General features: G+C 39.7%; 1 protein-coding gene across 5 annotated transcripts in view; it reads right to left on the bottom strand.

The window, feature by feature from the left end:
• CLOCK (clock circadian regulator) overlaps positions 1-16,546 on the bottom strand; it is a 64,234-nt gene extending 47,688 nt beyond the window's left edge. For 2 of the 5 annotated variants that reach the window (XM_036381799.2, XM_036381803.2), the window contains exons 1-3: positions 16,386-16,546; positions 6,144-6,245; positions 3,901-3,987 (exon numbers count right to left, since the gene is read on the bottom strand). The gene's annotated coding sequence lies outside the window, so the exon portion shown is untranslated. Of the gene's footprint in view, positions 1-3,900; positions 3,988-6,143; positions 6,246-15,501; positions 15,523-16,385 lie in introns of those variants that run through there. The other 3 variants (XM_036381802.2, XM_036381800.2, XM_036381801.2) reach the window with 3 other exon arrangements.
• Positions 16,547-19,377: the final 2,831 nt, after the last annotated feature.

Below are 19,377 nucleotides of genomic sequence, written 5' to 3'. Positions count from 1 at the left end.
CTTATTTATTTATGTAGATAACAAATTTTCTCACTTTTCCTTTCTTCTCCTGAGCAGTAGAAGCATGCACTCTCTCCTCTGAAACCTTCTGAGCTTGTGCTAAGTCCAGAAAACCTACTGAAATCACCTTCTGAGGATCACCAGAGAAACAGCAAAGGACAAACAACAAATTCCTTCTTCTCATATACCAGTATCACCTTCAAAATATTGGCTCCAGTCAATTTAATTGTAAATTAAATTGATTAATTATGATGAGAATATTACTCTTCAGGCACAGGGAATTTTCATAATGAAGCCTGTTAATACCTTGCAGACTAATTCAATGCTCATAGTAAAACTCTGTCATGTGTCTCCCATTCCTTCAAAAATATTTTAAGATCATGCTATTGACTCAAAGACAAAACCTATCAGGAAATTCTACACCAAGCTCTTAAAAACTTTGCAGTTACAATATTTAAGATAAGAATTTTCAGGATTAGATTAAGCGTGGGGAAAGGTCAAAAACTCAGCTCCTTTTTTGGAAATTCAGATTCTGTTCTGACACCCCATATAAACTCTACAAATTTTCAAATGTGTCCTCAAAGTTATATCTGTGAGAACTATTAGTCCTTTTTACCATCTAAAATACCCAACAAAAAAATCATATCAACTACTTAGGGCTACATTTGCGTGCCTTTAAACTCCCTTCCTCAGTTTTTTAATTTTTATCTTCTACAATTCCCAAGTTTTTCTTTCACAGAACATTATTTCTGTGTACCAAGATACTTGTTTCTGAATGCTCCTTTCCTGCCCCTCAAAGTCTTCTCTGCACTCTTGAGATCCCAAGGTTAAGGGGAGCTCCCTGTCTGACCATCCAGGAGTCACTCTGGCAGTCACTGCCACCATCAGAGACCCTCTCTGCTGGGACAGAGGCCCCTTCACAGTGCATGCTTCTATCCCTCACAGGGCTCTTTGCTCAATTAACAAAACCTGACTTAGGTCATCTAGCTCTTAAATCCCTAAAAGCAACACTAAGAAATATTTATAAAAGTATTATAGCTATTGCAATTTACAATGAACATATCAGTTATAAAAAAACAAACTTACAATCAGGTTTTATTTAATTCCCTCTGCTCACATTGTGAGAATGGTTTCAAAGACCTAGGATCTTGCTAGTGGCCCATGAAACACTGGTACTAAGGGATGGGACAACAAAAGTTATCAATATTCAAGGAAATCCTGAAACTAAGATGAATTTTATGCTCAGGCTATATGCTAACAGGGAAATGAAAACAGCTGTATTGTATTTAAGCACTCATTCAAGCTTGAAACAGTTTACTTATACCAAACACATGAAAAATACACAAACAGAGCACTTCAACATAACAGTGAAATATTCTTAAGGCAAGATTACTTCACGAGGAGTCTTCAGAACTTACTGGCTTATAACTCACATTTTGACTCTCAACATTTTTCTTCAGTTTAAATTGAGGCTTATATCTCAATTCTGAACAAATTAAATAATACTGAAAATAACGTCATTGTTTTTATTAAAGCCAGTGATTTTTTTCAAACAGTTTCAAAATGCTTCTGCTACTTATGCTGTTACAAGCTTAATAGTTTTGGGTGGATATTAATGATTATACTTTTAAAGACAGTAGGTTGAAACATCCCTATCAACAGAAATCTTCATTGAATATTGGAAATTTTCTGGAGAAAATGCTGAAAGCCAAGGTCAAGATTCTGCAAATATCTAATAAACAAGAAACATAGCTGAATTTAGTCCTAATTACTGGCTTAGATGTGTGAGTTATTATACTACGGTTAAGTATGCAAAATTCTTGGGAAACTCTGAACTTAAAATTAAACAGGGCAGATGGAGACTACTCTTTCAACTGCTATTTCAAGATAAAATGATTTAACACCAGCACCTAAATATTACTCAGATTTTCAACACCTTAACAACTGAGGAATTCATTCCAGGCCAAAAAAAAAAAAAAGTCTGTCGTGATTCATGACAGCTAAGGCACAAAAAAGGGTAATAACTGCAAAAACCTGCAAAGACCATCTCTTTTTCATTTTTTGTGTTGCTCTTACTTAATGACTGCCATAAAACACTGGCCTTGGGGTTTTATCAATGCAGATGAGCAGCTCAAGCAAAACACCTGGGGTGGGAAGCATACATATTTTCAAATTCTATACAAAAATTATAAAATTAAAGAAATCAGAAGACTCCTCTGTTTAACAATTTAAAAATACAAGCACGGAAAAAAACACCAACTAATCCATCAGAATTACAAAAGGCAGGTACAATTTAATCGTTTGAACCACTGTCATTTACAGAATTTATTTGTCTCATCAACACAGTTTATATTACAAAAACTGAAAAGAAGTATTTCTGGCACTTCAAAACTTTTCAAAATCAGCACCCAAACTCATGGCTGTACTTGAAGCAGAGATACATGTCTTAGAGGTTCACTGCCCTCATCTACTGACCTATAACCAAAGTGAACAACTATGGCTCTGTCCCCATTAGAAAGTAATCTGAAACCCTAGAAATGGATCAGTAGATCAAAGCAGCTGGTGCTGACACTCCTATGCTAGCTGTTCAAGAGGGTTTATTTTGGATTAGATTTCATCTGGTCTCCAGAAGCAAACATCACTATCACATGGACCATTCAAATTTTTCCAGGAATTTCATGATTGATGCAGAACTCCATGTCCCCAGTAGAGACAGAACAGCACTCTGCCCCTGCAGCAGAACTCACAGACTAGTGTTCTGAGAAAGAAATATAGTTCAAACACACTGAGCCAAGCAAATGGTAAGGAGAGACAACAGTGAGATTTTCTCCAAAGCAGTTTTAATCATCCAAATCGCAATTGTAATGCATACATTGGAGTTAAACCCTACCTTTTCAAACCAGACTAATCAAAAGAGATGTCATGTCATAAACAGAATACTTGATGGCACTGAAAGACTTCAGAAAAAATCTGTAAGCAGTCTTCTTAATGCCTCACAATTGAAAAACAAAAACATGACAAAAGACTATTTACTGGGTTCCACAAAAAATTTATTTCCTCTGTGCCACAATTCAGCAGAAGACATAAATCTAGATATCCCTATTTCTTAGGCTTCATTTCTCTTTTCTTCACTTATTTACTTCATCTTTTATGTCCTGTTTTCTCACTTCAAGTATTTTACTTCTCTTCTTCTTTCTACCTGATTTCTTTCAGCCTTTCTCTCATTTATTTATTCATTTCCTCCTATTACCTGTGCTATTAAATACAGTAAGGGAAACGTAAATATTCTTGCATCTCTGAACTTTTAGACAGAGGTGTCAGTATTGTTTTTTCCCTGGAAAGTCAGATATAATCTGAGAAAGGTTTGTAAGCAGTACTACTGTGATTTAACTTCCCCTAACTCAAAATTTAAAAGGGGTTAAGATGATCATGGGCTTACTGCAATGACTCAAATTGATCTCTAAATCCTGTGCTAACCAACTATGAGAATTGAGAAAAATCAGATTAATGACACAGGAATATTAGTCTACTGTAAGACTGAAATTAGCCTGGTTCTAAACATCATCTCAGAGAACAGCCACAGGAACAAAGAAATACTAAGGGAAGCTCATCAAGGGATCTGTGGAATACAATAACTTCATTAAAGAAACACTAGATAAAATATATTTGGTGTATACACAGCTTTCTACCTAAGATGTAAAGCCAGGAATATACTGCTTAATCTCTGCCCTTTATTTTCTGGGCTATGTAATTTACTTTATAATTTAATCCTCTAGATTTTAGGTTATATGCCAGAGTTTCTCCAAGAACTGTAAATTACAAATAGGATTTTTTAACCTTTTTTTTTCACATGCAATTAATTCATTAGTTGCTTAGAATAACCAAAATATTCAGACTTACCTAGTTTCACTGACGTTCAGTACACAAGATCCAAACAGATTTCCAGAAGATTTTGCAAATGAAAGAATGGGCTTCTCTCTACATTTGCTAAATTTAGATGAAAACAAAAAAAATCAGATCTCTTTAGAGCAATTCCTAAAGAAAAACTGTCTTTTAAGAAAGATGACACTATACAAATTTTCACATGTACATAATCTGAAAATTTTAAGTATATTATATTGCCTTTCCATTTCAGAACAAATACAGTCTTCATGTTTTAAAAATGTTACTTGAAAAGCAATATCAAAGATGCACAACACATAGAGGTTTTCAGGTTGCTCAAAAAGAAGTATTTCATAACTTTTAACCACACACAGCCTGCACTGTCCAAAAAAAATCAATATTATTATGATAAAATAATGATCTTGTGAACATTAGAGAATGTTCACATAAAAGCAATAAAGAGAAAAAGCAAAGAATAGAGAAAAACTGAAGGGAAAAAAAATCAACAACAGTTATGGAAATATACTGCTGAAGCCTAATTTGAAGGACCAAATCAACAGTGCATGCATGATAAAGTTAAGGAAAAGCACAGAGTACAGAAGAAAATCTTCTTACTCAGTGTTTATATCTGACACTACAATGGAGTCAAGGAGATTAGACCTGTTTACTTCTCACAGTCTAGCTAGAACATGCTCAGTAGCCCTGTCTGCTTATGACTAAAAGGATTTGGAACATATCTACCTCATCTGATTTGGACAGATGAAATGGATTTAGGAAATTCATTGAACTGGTACAAAACATATTTTCAGAAATCTATCATGATGCCTAATGTAAGTGGGATAGCAGAAAAAAATATTGCAGCATAACAATTTGTTTCTCCTAAAACCTTGAGTGCTTGCTCCAGCATATGCAGGTGCTTTATTTTTCCAGTGGCAAAATTTTCATTGCATTTTGCATCAAGAAAACAGTACATTCCTCCCTCTAAACTCATCCTCAGACACAAACTGATGCTTGGTCAAATTTTAGGTGAAGGAGACATAGAACAGAGATTTAAGTCATAGTAAATTATAAGCAACTAAAACCAGGGTTCTGTAACAGAAAGCATCATTAACTACAAGCACTGCTACCTGTAACTCCATTCACGACCATATTTCATGTATGACCAAGCACCTCCAATGCATTATAAGCCACTAGGAATACAGGAAGGCTTTCTGCCAGCAAGACAAAATAATCCCATTTCAACAAGATTGGCACAATGTCTGCTCTACATAAATAGACTGATTTCTTGGGGTTTTTTGACCCAGTATAAAAGTCTATGTTTTTACCCAGTCAAAAAAACAACAGAACATCTGAAAAATAATACCTACTTAGAAAGATGAAACATAAAAACACACACACAAAGTCTACAGAGGGCCATGGCCATGATCCTCATGATACACTGAATCAAAATCCCTTTGTTGCTCAAAAGATGAACCATAAACAAACTACCCTGCTGCTCTGTGCTTCCCTCTTTGCATGCACAAAGCAATCAGCAACCTTACTGCAAGATACAAGATGGACAAATCTTGCAAAGATGAAAATCTGCACCTCCTGGCCCATCCTCAGCTGGACAGTACACAGTGTCCAATCAAAGAAGCAGGGAGAAGCAACTCTTTCATAAATAAGGTGACATGTGAACAGAGATAGTGGTAATTGAACCCTTTAAGATGCATTCTTCTGTTATATCCTTACATGAATGGGGTATTAAATCACCTCAACAAGAGCATCTGCAAAAAAAAATCCAAAACAAAACAAAAAAAAAGCCAAAAACCAGTACAAAACAAAACAAACAAAAAACCACACCACACAAAAAAAACCAACCAAACAAACAAACAAAAAAAACACTCAGAAAAGCAGTGAGCATGGCAGCACATATGCTCATTCACTGCAACACATCCCTGGGAGTGATATTAGATTAGTCCCAGAAACCACAGGCCACATTAGCACGCTGCACTGCTGGGGACAGTGCCTTCATAAGGTCTGGGCTTTTTCTTCCTTCTAGTTTCCAAGGCAGCTCAGGTACAGTTCAGTTGTTTCATTCCATGCTCCAGTGTACAGGATAAAAGCTTATAAAAAGCTTATTTGAAGTTTATTCTTGCCCACGCACACCATTAATTTAAATCTCAAATTGAAGTGGAATGTCTACCTTGCCTGAGGTTGAAAAAGAGCTGTTTCTCCTTAAAGCATTACTGTTCTAGTAGCAATAATATCTACATACTTACTTAAATTACCTAGAAATACACTGTGCCTCGTAGAGTGGGTGGGTAGCATTAGTAGTCCAAATGTGATGTCATCTGAGTAAAAGTCTTCTTTGGCACGGTCTTCTGAAAAACAACAAAAACCCCATCATTTAATGAAAATCTGTTTGAAAAGCCTTTTTGGGGATGAGCCCTTGATTATTTCTGTTTTCTCTCCTGCCATTTCAGTAATTTCATACGCATCCTTAAATTGTCAAAAAATTCACTTTCTAATTTTTCTATTCAAGAGAATGATGTAAATACTCATGAAGAGTACTACAACATTGCACACCACCTTTACATAGCTCTAGCACTGTCTGAAATCCAAACCCATGAGGCAAATGGTAACACCAAATTTACAGATGTAATGATGTCTACAAAACATCAATATTACAATTATTGCATTACAATTGCTTCAGATTGTATTATGACCTTGCAGAACATTAATAATACACTATGCAAACTTCTGGAAAGAAACTGCATCAATAAAATCTTAACTGTGTGTACTATGGTTCAAACAGCACACGTGAACTGCCTCAGCACACAACTAGAAACTCTCAGAGAAGATGGCATGCAAACAGCACAAGACTCCCCTTATCAATCAAACTCCCCTCACTAACAAAAAAGCAATTACAGTAAGATGTGCTGAGCAAAAGCTAACTATACAACAGATTTTTATACACAACCACTCTACTTATTCAACAAAGAAAGAGCTCCCCACCTGCTACAGCTCATTAATTCTGTACTACTACACACCATGCTGTATTTTAAATTCACATGCACCAACTTGGTAATATCATCTAAGTGATGATAATCCTGCTGGAAAAATCTACTGCTACTGACCGACCCACTGCTGATATTTTCTATTCAGCACTCCCATGTGGCAAAGCATATCCTTTAAGGCATACATAAATCTATTCCCTTCCATTGGATGCAAGGATTGACGGATTCCCTTTGACATAAAATAGCCAAAACAAAGTAACTTCTAAACCCCTGTTCTTTACCACCTTGTCTCCCAGTACATATAACATAGAAAGAAGAAGCTGTCAGCCTGGGGAAGAAGAATGTCAATGTTTGAAGGAGATCTACTGCCAAGTCTAATGGGATAAGAAATACAGAGCATTAACACCTACATATCTATTTTTCTAAGTGGTCAAATGACATATGAAATGTTAAAAATCAATGATTTGAATCAAATACCAGCATGTAGATAAGAAATGGCAAAATATATTCTATAGAGCAGGAAGTTAAGGTGCATTTTTAAAAAAATCTATGCCAGTTTATGAACATTATTTTTAGTTCCTCTGTTGGCAACATAAAGTTTAATGTAACTCAATCTAAATCAACCATAAATCTAATTGTCTATATAAAGGCAGTACAAATTTAACTAAAATAATTTGGAAAAGCAATTTCAGTTATTTTAGTGAAAAAAGTTTGTAATCCTTTTGACTTGGATAAAACGGTAGTATGTCAATCACCACTGATGGTAAAAACTTCTATAGCCCCACTCTCAATTGTACTGAAATTCATATGAAGTCCTCCAGCTTGCAGAAAAATTGTGTGTAATAGAAGGTAGCAACAGAGCAACAGGAATGCCTGAGATGAAATTTTCAGGCACAGATGCCTGTTATTTTGCCACTCACTTTGAAAGCAAGTTCAAGTGACAGCTATATTTCTTAAAGGGTTAAAAAAAATATCTTATTAGTAGAATTTGTGTCCTAACCTCCCTGCCAAACTGATCAAAACAGTTTGTCATTTTCTCAAATCATTTTCCTGTCTCATTTTTTTTCTTCAGAAGAGCTAAACCGATCAACATAATCTGTAAGTTTCTATAGATCTTTTTTCCTGCTCTATTTCATTAAACCTTCTAGTTTACCTTAAGTTTACCTTAAACCTTCTACCTTCTCTTGATCCAGACTACTTTTCTGATCTCATTATGCTTTCCAGATCCTGAAAAATATTTTGCTTCCTTTCCTCCAAATATGTATATTATTTGGACTTGCTTTATGCTGCCTTTTGCTTCTATATTCTCATATTACTTGTTGCTGATCGATCTTATCTTCTTAGAAATGAGAATTTGTTTAATTCACTCACTATGACTCGCTTATTAACTTGAATCCTTGTCCCCCTTTCTGAGGTCACAGTCATCATTTTCTATGTCAGTGAAATCAGATCACAAGCTTCTCAAGGCTGAAACTCTATCTTATTATCTATGAAACATCATGAAAAGCTCTAGGGCAGCACAAAATGTTTAGCTAATGCTTCTGAGCTGGAAAAAAAGACTATACTAAAAAATGAAGTAGAACATCTTAACAACATAAACAGTTCCAGAAAAATATATGATATGTAAAATTGCTATCAGTGGAACTACCATACTAGCTCTGAACAGTAGTTCTCAAACACACAACTGCTAGTAGTAGCTTGATTACACATAATGGATGTTGCTGCTGTGGATGGCAAGAAAACTTTATTAAATCACATTACTATATTAAAACTGACAGGAAAGTGTGTGTGCGTGTGTGTGTGTGTGTGTGTGTGTGTGTGTGTGAGAGAGAGAGAGAGAGAGAGAGAGAGAATCTGCATTTCTATTCTGACAGTTCTTGGAAGCTGTGATTCATGCTGCCACTTGCTTTTCTACTCACCGTGGAGGAAAACCCTGTTTCCTTTAGAGTATTTGTTGTTACTATGAAAACTACTTTAAAACAATCACAAGCATAAAAAAACTATTTTGCAGTTAGTTATCATATTTTTAAATGGACCATTTTAATACTTAAAATCGAGAAATTAAAATTTGTGAAGATTATGAGTCTTGACAAGTATATTTTATATTATACAGCAGAGAATTCTCTAGAAACAAAAGCAGCACAAGCTAATGAAGTTTTCTTCGCTTTTAGCATTACTAAGATTTTCAGTTTTTCTAAACCAACCAGCAGGACATGCTACATTTCTCTACTAAGACTTCATAAAAACCTTCAAGTTGATTTCAGTCTGCTGTTTATTATGATAAATAAGTAATGCAAATACAGGCCAGACAGGAAAGAAGCTGAGAAATGCCATTCTAGACATAAATTCAGTTCCTGCTTTTCCACAAGTAACTCTGTGTTACAAGACAGAGGAGTGGACTTACTGGAAATCTGATTTGGGAAATACTGTATTTTGTTCTTTTGCTGACAGAAAAATATTATTTTTATTATTATTTTGCTATAATGTCACACTATGATATTGTTGGTCCCCCTCCCTTTCCAAACAGCACAATATTCCTCCTGTCTCCTCAAGCCCTGATGACACAAACAACTCCTGGTCTCCTACCCAACAGAGACCCAGTGCATGTTAAAAAAAAAGGTCAGTACCAAAATCCCACTGCATTATTTCTCACTCAAGAGAGGGCAGTGACACATTTCTCTATATCCAGCTTGCCCATTTTCCCAAAACCTGTGGTAACATTACGGTATGTGATTTCCATCCCTCCTACAAACATGGCTACAACTGATCAACTATTTCAAAAGCTACTGTGAATATGTAAGGAAAGAATGAGAGAAAACAAGGAAAAAGCGTAAATCACATTTTCTTAGGAAATCAGGCTTAAAAAAAGGCAACTCCCTCCCTACAGCTTTTAATCGAGGAAAATTTCCTAGTTGTTTATTAAGCCAAGGAAAGAAGCAGCTTTTAGCAAAATATTTTTTTATCTTTTTACAACTTCACCTGTTTCAAATTAAGCTTTGGGGAACTAAGGTGGGAAAGTTACCACATGAAACAAGACAGGTTTTTTCTCCTATCTTGAGGCTTTTGGATGACTGGTGAAAATCCAAACATTTAACATATCTCTAACAAGAGTAATCTGAAAAATTACATACCTTCTACCTTAGCACACCAGCAGGAGTCTACATTCTCTGTATTCACAACCATCTTCTCAACAGCAACCTCTAAACTATTGGAACACTGTTCTGCCAAAGTGCATGTCAGTAACAGCCAAAATCCAACAGGCAGTCACTGACATTACACTGAACATGCAATGAAATAGCCACCAAGCACTTCAAATGCCCTTAAATGCCAGAAACTATTATTAACTACTTCATTAAAAACTCAAACATAAAAATGGAGACTTTTGTTTTATTTGTAACAGCAGCAGGATTCTCAGAATTTGAAATACTAAATTAGCTGTATTCATGTGTTTTGTAGTACCTTTTTTATTAGACAGCTTAGTATCTCATGCTTTCATTAAGATCATAATTTAAGATGTAAAAATATATATTTATTTCCTCAGTGTTTCTAACGTACATTAGGAAACTCACACATTAACCTCCCACAAGAGCCACTTCTTACCAGCCAGCCTGGCCTCTACATTCACAAATACTTGCCTCAATGAAGAAAGTGCTGAAACTTTCTGGAGATCTACCAGTTCAGCAGATAATGAAGTGCTTATGGGACCTGGGATCATTCTTCTGCAAGCAATGGAGATACACTCACAAACTTGTGATGCTGCAAGCTGAAAACTCTTGTAGATGAGGTCACTAGCAATACTACTCCCAGCTAGAAAGTACTTTAAATTCTGACACCATGCTGGACGATCAGCCCATTCCCAGGTATTCCTCCTTTTCTAAGTGTCCCACAGCAAGACCACTACTATGCAGCATGGTTAGCAAGTTCTGTGGCTTGCTCTGGTTGTAGCAGACCCCAAAGCAGCAGAGTCTTCACTAAAACAGGGCACAAAAAGGGGATTCCACACAAAAGGATCTATAAAAAGGATCCAAAGTACCAAAGGATCTTAAGTACCAAAGCCAGGGAGAGTTGCATCATTCAGCAAGACTTTCAAAACTTAACAGAGACACAAACTATATTATATAAGCAACCAGTGAACACAGTATTTTGCCCTCACGTGTTTCTGGAGGCCTCGGACATAGGTAAGGTTAGTACTCACAATCCAGGTCCCTGTCCTTGCCATACATATAGCTAAGCTTTTCCCATCAAAGCAGGAGTATTATATTCTTTTAACATGCCAGCAGAGGGGAAGAGATGTGCTCTCATTTGTCCAGCAGCACAGCGTTACAGCACAGTAACCTGGATCACAGAAACTGGAAAGCAAATCTCTAGTCTTCAGGGTTCAAACCCTAATTTCTCAGCAGGCTCTGCATCACACTGAGAAGATGCATCAACTCCTAACTTTTCATTTCAGTGGCAATTTTCAGAATATGGAAGCAAAAATAAAAAGTAAAGTTTTACTGGACAGAGCAGCACCAGAAGTATGCATGCCTCTCTAAGGCAGCAAAGAAGAGATGTAATTCTAGTCCTAGTTTGTAATGGCATTCAAAATTTTAAATGGAACACAGGCCAAAATATAGGTATATAAATCATATCCTTTTCCTCCAAGAAAACTGGCCTAGTATATCTCTTTAGCCCAATTAGACTTCAATCATTTGTCTGCAAGGAAAAGTGAGGTTCCAGGCTTTGGAGTTTTGTTGGTTTGCTGTTTACTTTGGGCGTTTCTTTTTTTTTACAGGACACATGAACAAAGCCTCTTCCTCCTCACTCCTTTGTGCTTCTGAACAAAAGGGAGAGTCACCACAGGGTTTTGGTCCAAGTCCAATTCCATAGGTGTGCCTGAGGTGTGGTTTGAACATGCCTTTGAACAAGTGAAGGCCTAATTTACAGATTGCCTAATTTATGAATAGTAAACAGATTTAGATGCCAAGATGCTCGGTTATGATAAGATTCTGGAAGATGTGAATGAGAACAAAACTTCAGTGTTCAACTTTGGAAAACTTTACCAGCGAAAACCTAGAAATCCTCTAAGACAGACATCAATTTTATTTGGAGCTAGACACACAAAACCCATCTAAATCAATTTTGACTCCTCCATATTATTTTATGGATCTGGCCATATACACAATACAACATAAACCAAAACCATCTCAGAGGTACCTGCAAATATCCTTTTTAGTGGAACTCTAGAAAGAACTCTATAGAATAATTATGTCACATGTATTTATTTTAAAAAACCACTTTAACTGGATCTGTCTTACTCCAAGAAGTGTTTTAACAAAAGCATAATTATCTAACACCACTTATCTTGTGGTACCAGGCTGTCATTATTGGTAAAATGACATTAGCTTCAAAACTGAAACCTTCTCACATACTCTGAGATGATCACACACATAGTTTTAACAAAAAAGCATTGAAGTAGCCACATCTATTCCTAATTTGGCTACATTTTTATCATGAATATGAGGAATGCCCATAGTATATACTGAGTTTCAAAAGCATCACACTCCAAATATGTTATTATCACTCTTGAATCTCATATATATAACTAATTTTTAAGGATCTATATTTTATAAATATTAATACTATTAATGATGATTTCATAATATACTCAGAACATCAGTACAGAATAAGGAAATTTACTCACTGATTTTAATGACAAAATGCAACAGTTGGAAAGAGTCCAAAGTGTGCAGCTCTAAACCGTTGAAAGAATCTGTGAAACCTTGTTATTTCCACATTATATTAAATGTATGACAACCACAGTGGACCAAAGCATTTTATGTATATGACTATATATTCTAAAAGTAGCTATAATAAAGAATTTATAATACACACAAAAAGTATGGTAAGAGAACACTAAGACTATAAATTAAAACACTCAGAGGTGAGGCATACCAAAATTAAAGTGGCTTTTACATGACAAAGGCATTTTGTGGCAGCAGTAGGGATAGAGAATTCAACCCTTCAGGGCAGCTACATTAACCCTGAGTCTTCTTTCTCCTCTGTGATTTTGCATTTCACATCTTTTAAGTCCTACAACAAATAAACAGTGTAACATCTGTCAGAGTTTCAAATTATTACAGATTCCCACTGAGTTAACAAAATAACCAACGATCCTAGTAAGTTCCTTTCCCCACATGGATCACCTACAGAAGTCAAAGAGGTACCTTCCTAACAGATCTGCCCAAATTTGCTTGTGCCAGAGTTACAGAGAGACACTGAGATCTTTAATTTCAGATTCTGCTACGGGAATGAAGATGTGCTTCCAACACGTCTTTTTATTCTGAAAGACCACTAAATCCAAAATAATAATATCATTGCTACTAACAATAATTCAGTGTAAGCTTAAGATGAGAGAAACAGTTGAATGGTTTGGTGACTATCTGTAGTCTCACACTTTTTTTGCCTCTAGAGATAAAGCTACTGTAAAACAGACACTGTTCTCCCAACAGCCTGGTGACTCTCCTGGTCTTGTGCCACCCTTTCAGTGGTGAACCAGTTCACTAACGCTGAAAGGTTAAAAATACCTTGCAAAGTAAATAAACAGAAAGTAAGAATGGCAGGAACAATCACTACTGACTTTGCTATGCCACTACCTACTAACATCACCAATCCTCAGAAACAGTTCTACACCTGCTTTCACATTTGGCCTTCACAGTTTGCAGTGTTCATAAAGAAGCTAGTACTTTAAAAAGGCTGAAACACTAAAATAAACTTTTCTTTACTTCAGAGATCTACCAAAGCCTTTGCCTCAAGAAAAAATAACTCATGACAATGTGATGAAAAGGCACCTTTCAGCTGTAATTCCCCTTCTTCTGAACTATATTTTGAATTTAAAACTGTATTAGGATACTAATTTTCTACTCTAAGAGGAGAGCTATCCATAGTCTTCATCTATAAAACTAAGCTGAAACCATGAGGCACTGACAACAAATTATATGTGTCTCCTGAAGGAAAGCATAGATATAGGAGCTGCTTTCAAATGAGGAAATTACCTAGTGCAGCAAGCTGCATTTTTGATTCACAACTATTTTCAATACAGGTTTATTCATTTTTAATAAAAAATTCACAACTTTCCAAGTTGATAAAAATATTTCATATAAAGAACATATGGAGAAGGTGGGGGGCAATACCTCTACTGCTATTTAATATCAACTCACATTTAATATTAAACTTTTTGCAGAAATTTAAAATAGGGAGGGGAAAAAGCAAAAGTTCAAAGCTCTTAAAAGCCGCAATTTCTTTTGCAAGACCAATTCAACCACAAAGATTCATGACTTCTGTGAAATTCTATACTAAGAAACTAATTAACCAACACTGCAAATTAAATTTAAGGTAATTACCACTCCGTTTTTAAAGTGCTTAGTACAAAGAGACTAAAGTAACCTACAGCAGAGGTTTGGGGGTCCTTAGGAGAGCATTAGTAACGAAAACGCACTGCTTTCCTCACATTCTTTTATTTTACCTAAATGTGTTAAAACTTTCCCATGCAAGAACATGAAGCGGAAGAAATAAAAAACAAGGCATGGCTGAATGGCACCTTAAACTATTAAATATCAACCCGGAAGTCTGAGGGTTTTTTCCCTGTTTGAATTGCTTGTTAAGAAGCAGTAACCCTTGCATTACCAACAAAATTCTCAGGCAAAGTTGCCATATTCTACAAAAGGAACCTAAACCAAACACATTATGCCTGGTAATCTGAAAGCATGTCTGTAATGAGTTTGAGGAAGTGTCTTGAGTGGATACATATGAAAATTAATATTTTAATTTATAAAAAAAAATTAACAGCAGAGTTACTTTCAAGTAGAATCCCTCTGTTACAACATTCAAATGCTGTCCAATTTCAAATAACAGGCCCAAACCCCATAGATATTTATAAACAAAGTCAATATTATTTCTGTAAAACTGAACATTGTGAAACAACTGCAACTGCTCATACTGAACTTTGCCAGGACTACCACAGTCGAGGTGTATTTCTCAAGTACTTCTTTCTCTAGGGTATTTGCTTAAACAATCCTCTTGCCTCCTGTCACACCTGTTAGCCAGAGAAATTATACAGGTTAAATATAACCACATTAAAAAGAAAAAACAAAAACATAAAAACATGGTAGTTAATTTTAACCTGGATCATTTCCTCAAGCTAGTTATGGGACACAATTCCACGAACCGTTGTGCTGGTGCAGCTGCAGCAAGGAAGAGGCAGGCCAGGTCAAGTCAATACTGCCACCAAAAGCACTGTTTGTCAACCAGTCATTTAAAAAAAAAAAACAAACCTACTTTAAGGATTCAGAGCATCAGCTTCTATGACTGGCCATTGTGCCTCTACATGCAGTTTCATATTCCAGCCAAAGCCATACCTGACTTTCCCTGTGCATCTTGGTAGGTTAACTCTTATCAGCACATGAAAACAACGGCCTCAAAAATCTCACTGCAAACATGTTTGATTAGTTCATAAGCACTCCTCCTCATGGAAAAAAAAAACCATTTCCAATTTATATCGAGGCCTAAAGTATCTGGAATTTGAAAGTGAAACCAACCAAAAATCCTGATCCACCTTAACCCAAACACAAAATTGAAGTACCACGGATTTCCAGTCCCTCGCTGGTCGTATTTCACACCTGCATGCACGGAGTATTTAACACACTGACTTTAAGGCCGTAGGAACTCGAAAACGGACCGGGGCTACTGAGAATCCCGCACGTTTTACGAGAGTGAACACGCTGCAGTTATCGCAATAAAGTTATCGGAACCAAAAAAAAAAAAAAAAAAAGGGGGAGGAGGTGGGTTAAAAAAGCCTACAAGTGCATACGCAACCCGCAGCTCCAGCCCACCTGCCGCAGGGAGAGCGCGGGGCACGCTCCCGCCGCCGCCGGAGCCCGAGGCCCCGCAGAGCTGAGAGCTGTCCCGCCGCGGGGAGGGCCCGGGGCCGAGCGGGCACCGACCGCCGCCCGCCCGCCCGCCGTGTAAACACCCGCGCTCGCAGGGCCGCCGCGGAAACCTCCCCCGCGCGTGGGGCGGCGGGCCGGGCGCGTCCCCCCGGCGGCCGCGGGACGAGTCGCCTCGGGGAGCGGCGGCCGCGAGGGGAGGTGCCGCCCGCGGCTCTGCTCGGTCCGGCGCGGCCCGGCCCGGGGGATGCCGCGGAGTCCTGCGCCCGGCCTGCCCGGTTGGCGGGCGCGGGGCCAGGCGGGCAGCGCTCCCGACGCGCCCGGGAGTTGTGACAGGAGCAAAGTGGGTCACCGGGCCTAGCGGGTGCCCCGCGAGCGCCCCCCGCCCCCGGCCGCGGCCGTGCCCGCCCAAGGGCAGCCACTGCACTCCCGCCCCCCCGGTCCGCGGCGGGAGACACACGCCAGAGCTGTCAAACTTCCACCGCTCCCCTCCGCGCCGCGTCCCCGCCTTCCCCTCGCCACCGCACACCGGGGCCCGGCGGGTCCGCCCGCACCGCCCCGCGCCGCGATCGCTGCTCACCTGGCCCCGCGCTGCCTCTGCCCGCCCGCGCTGCCCCGGCGAGCGCCGCTCCCCGCGCGCAGCCCTGCGCCCGCCGCCCGCCGGCACTGCCCGACTGAACCTCCCGCTCCTGCTCCTCCGGCGGCGGCGGCGGAACAGCAGCACCCGGGCCCGGGAGTCCCCCCGACACCACTGCGCCTGCGCCGCCGAGCCCCCACCGCCGCCGGCCGCCGCGGTGCCTCGCGCCACCGCGCGTGCGCCGGCGCGCACTGCAACCCGCGGCACCCCGGGGCCGCCGCCGCCGCCGCGCGTGCGCACGAACGGCACACCGGGGAGGTGATCCCCGCTCCGCGCGCGCGCCTCGCCGCGCCTGCGCAGGGGGCGGGGGAGGGCTGCGTGCGCTGCGCAGGCGCGGTGGGCGCGCGCCTCCCTGACCTCGGCTCACCTCGCCTCACCTCACCCCGGGCCGCGGGAAATGGCGGCGGCGCCGAGCCGCGACCGGGTCAGTGGGCAGCCGGGCTCCGAGTGAGATCAGCGGGCACCGGGCTGCAGGCGCAGAGCCGCCAGCCGAACCCGCGGAGGGGGCCCCGCTGAACGGAGACTCTTCCCCACCGGCACGATGAACGCGGCACGGAACGCTGTCGCACGCGCGTCCCCAAAGCGCAACAAGCGACATCCCGGGTCCTCTCCGGGAAATGCGTCCCGGGGTATTCAGGGGTTCTACGAACCCGTCCCAGCGGAGGTCCGTGGTTTCTTTCCTGTCCATAAACGGGTGAAATTCCCAGAGCGGCAGAGACCAGACGTGTTTGCCTCAACCCTTTTGTGTGTACGAGGCGTGTAATACCGTTCGATAATATGCAGCGACTATTTAAACATAATCCTGTTGTTATAAATGATCAAATCGGTAGCCAAATTTATGAAAAATTTAACAAAGATTTATTGGATTGATAACAAAAAATAGAATTTCGAAAAAGAAGCACCACAGCCTGAACAGCGTCAGCCCCGGGTGCAGGCGCTGGGTGAGCCAGGGTCCACTGACAAAGTGACAGCGTTTCCCCAGGAGCTCACCCGAGGGCTTCCAGCGGCCAGCTTGTATACAGTTTATTCTGCCTGAGGCAGAGGTGACCACACGTCTCTTTGTGTCTCTTCACATGCAGAGCGGGGTCCATACATGTGCAGGAACAGACAAAGACGAATGAATCTATAGACTCAGACGAATGTCTGAGCATCCAGGCAGAGGCTCTATTCACATGTAGTAGAGTGATACCAGTTCCTGAGTACCGCACATGTAATCATACCCAGGTGCAGGTCTTGTGAGTTCCTTGAGACATTCCATTACTCATGGTCCAGGAAGGTCTAGATGCTGTCTCACAGGTGCAGATGCCAGGGGAAGTCATCGATGATGGTCCGGGACTGTCCCTTTCATACAGTAACAGACCTGATATTACTTTAACGCTGTCCGGGAACTGGTTACAATGAGAATAGAACTCTGCTCCCAGCCAGAGTGGTCAAAGGCATAACTTTGGACCTTCACAATATTTTATACACACATATATCTATCTATATAGCATGAATTATCTCTACCATATATTACACTGTATTGCCTGCAGCAGAGCATTGCAGCAAACCGTTTTCTGTAAAATGAAATGCTCAGGATTGTGTATTCTAAGTAACATTGTAAAAGTAATCCCATTTTTTTTCGCTCAGTTAAAAGGATTGTATTTTTCAGTTGATACCTGAGTAGCAATGTATCTAAAAGTATCTATAGAAGTTTAATTCGTGTTTGCGTCTAGAACAGAATAAAGAACTTGACTGCAAATTGTCATGGATTTCCTTTCTGGGTTAATCTTCAGGTAGTTCAGTTTCCCCATTTGATTCACAATTGTGACCAAAGCCTTAGGAAAAGATACTGTAGGGTCAGGGTCTTCTTTACCAGTAGTGCTCCCAAAGAGCTAACCATGAGCTTTTCTACTGAAAGAATTCTGAAAAGCATTAGTAAAAATATTTATTTTTGTTACTTATTCATAATACTCTAATTCCAGCTTTTAGTTGAGGAAAATGTAACATAAGGAAAGTGAATAATATTATCTCTTTTGATGAAATGTGGTAGAGCTAATAGGGTACAGCAGGAATGGAACGTCCAGGAGAAAATGTGGGATTATTTTCCAAAAAAAACCCTAATTATCAGAACAAGAATATGGCAAAGAAACCAGGAGGCTACAAATAGCTTCTATCAAATTTGCCAGAAGATCTTTGGTAACCAGTGATAATTCTTCAGAAAAAGTAGGGATGCTGCACTATCTCACACCTTGCATGAATAGGAGCATAACACTTACTTACTGCAATGTTGCAGTGACAAATTGTTCTTTGACAAGATCAGGACAGGCAACACAGCTGTGGAGATGATACACATTTGCATTTTCTGCCAAAGCTGTGGCATAAGCGAGGCCATGTTTTTAATGCTACTTCTCTTTTGGCACTATTTTGTAGGATCCTGAAGGAACAGGACAGCTTAGAGATGATGTGATGGTTTATGAAACTGTTCTCCTAGAAATACTATTGCTCTGTTCTTGTCATCAGTGTGCCTTTGCTGTGTAATGAAAGTTCTGATTCACTCACACGGGCTATGTGAGAGCCAGCACACCTTTTAAACAATGCCAGATTGGGAGCAGCAGATCTTTTGTGAATTGGTGAATGGTGGGACTGCATTGAGCTGGAAATGCAGAAATTTCCAATGCACTTCCATTAACTATAGCCATGTTTCCTAGAGAAATGCCATTGCCATCCTGCACAATGTATTTCAGAGCCACAGAACGACCACCTGCTTAGTGTGTTCCTTTTTGATCCACGCTGGCCTGTTCAAAAGAGGATCTGTTTGAGGAATCTGGTATTGAAACTAAATTTCACATCACTCCAAAATACTAAAATGAGTGGATGTTGACTTGAAAGCCTGTCACAATCCGCATAATCCTTGCAAAGCAAGGTTGGCTAATATTCCTGGAGCCTTTTCTTC

This window comes from Molothrus ater, chromosome 4 (genome assembly GCF_012460135.2).
Source record: "Molothrus ater isolate BHLD 08-10-18 breed brown headed cowbird chromosome 4, BPBGC_Mater_1.1, whole genome shotgun sequence".
Classification (NCBI taxonomy): domain Eukaryota; kingdom Metazoa; phylum Chordata; class Aves; order Passeriformes; family Icteridae; genus Molothrus; species Molothrus ater.
The sequence above is the reverse complement of the archived record's forward strand: the minus strand, read 5'-3'. Positions and strand labels throughout refer to the sequence as shown.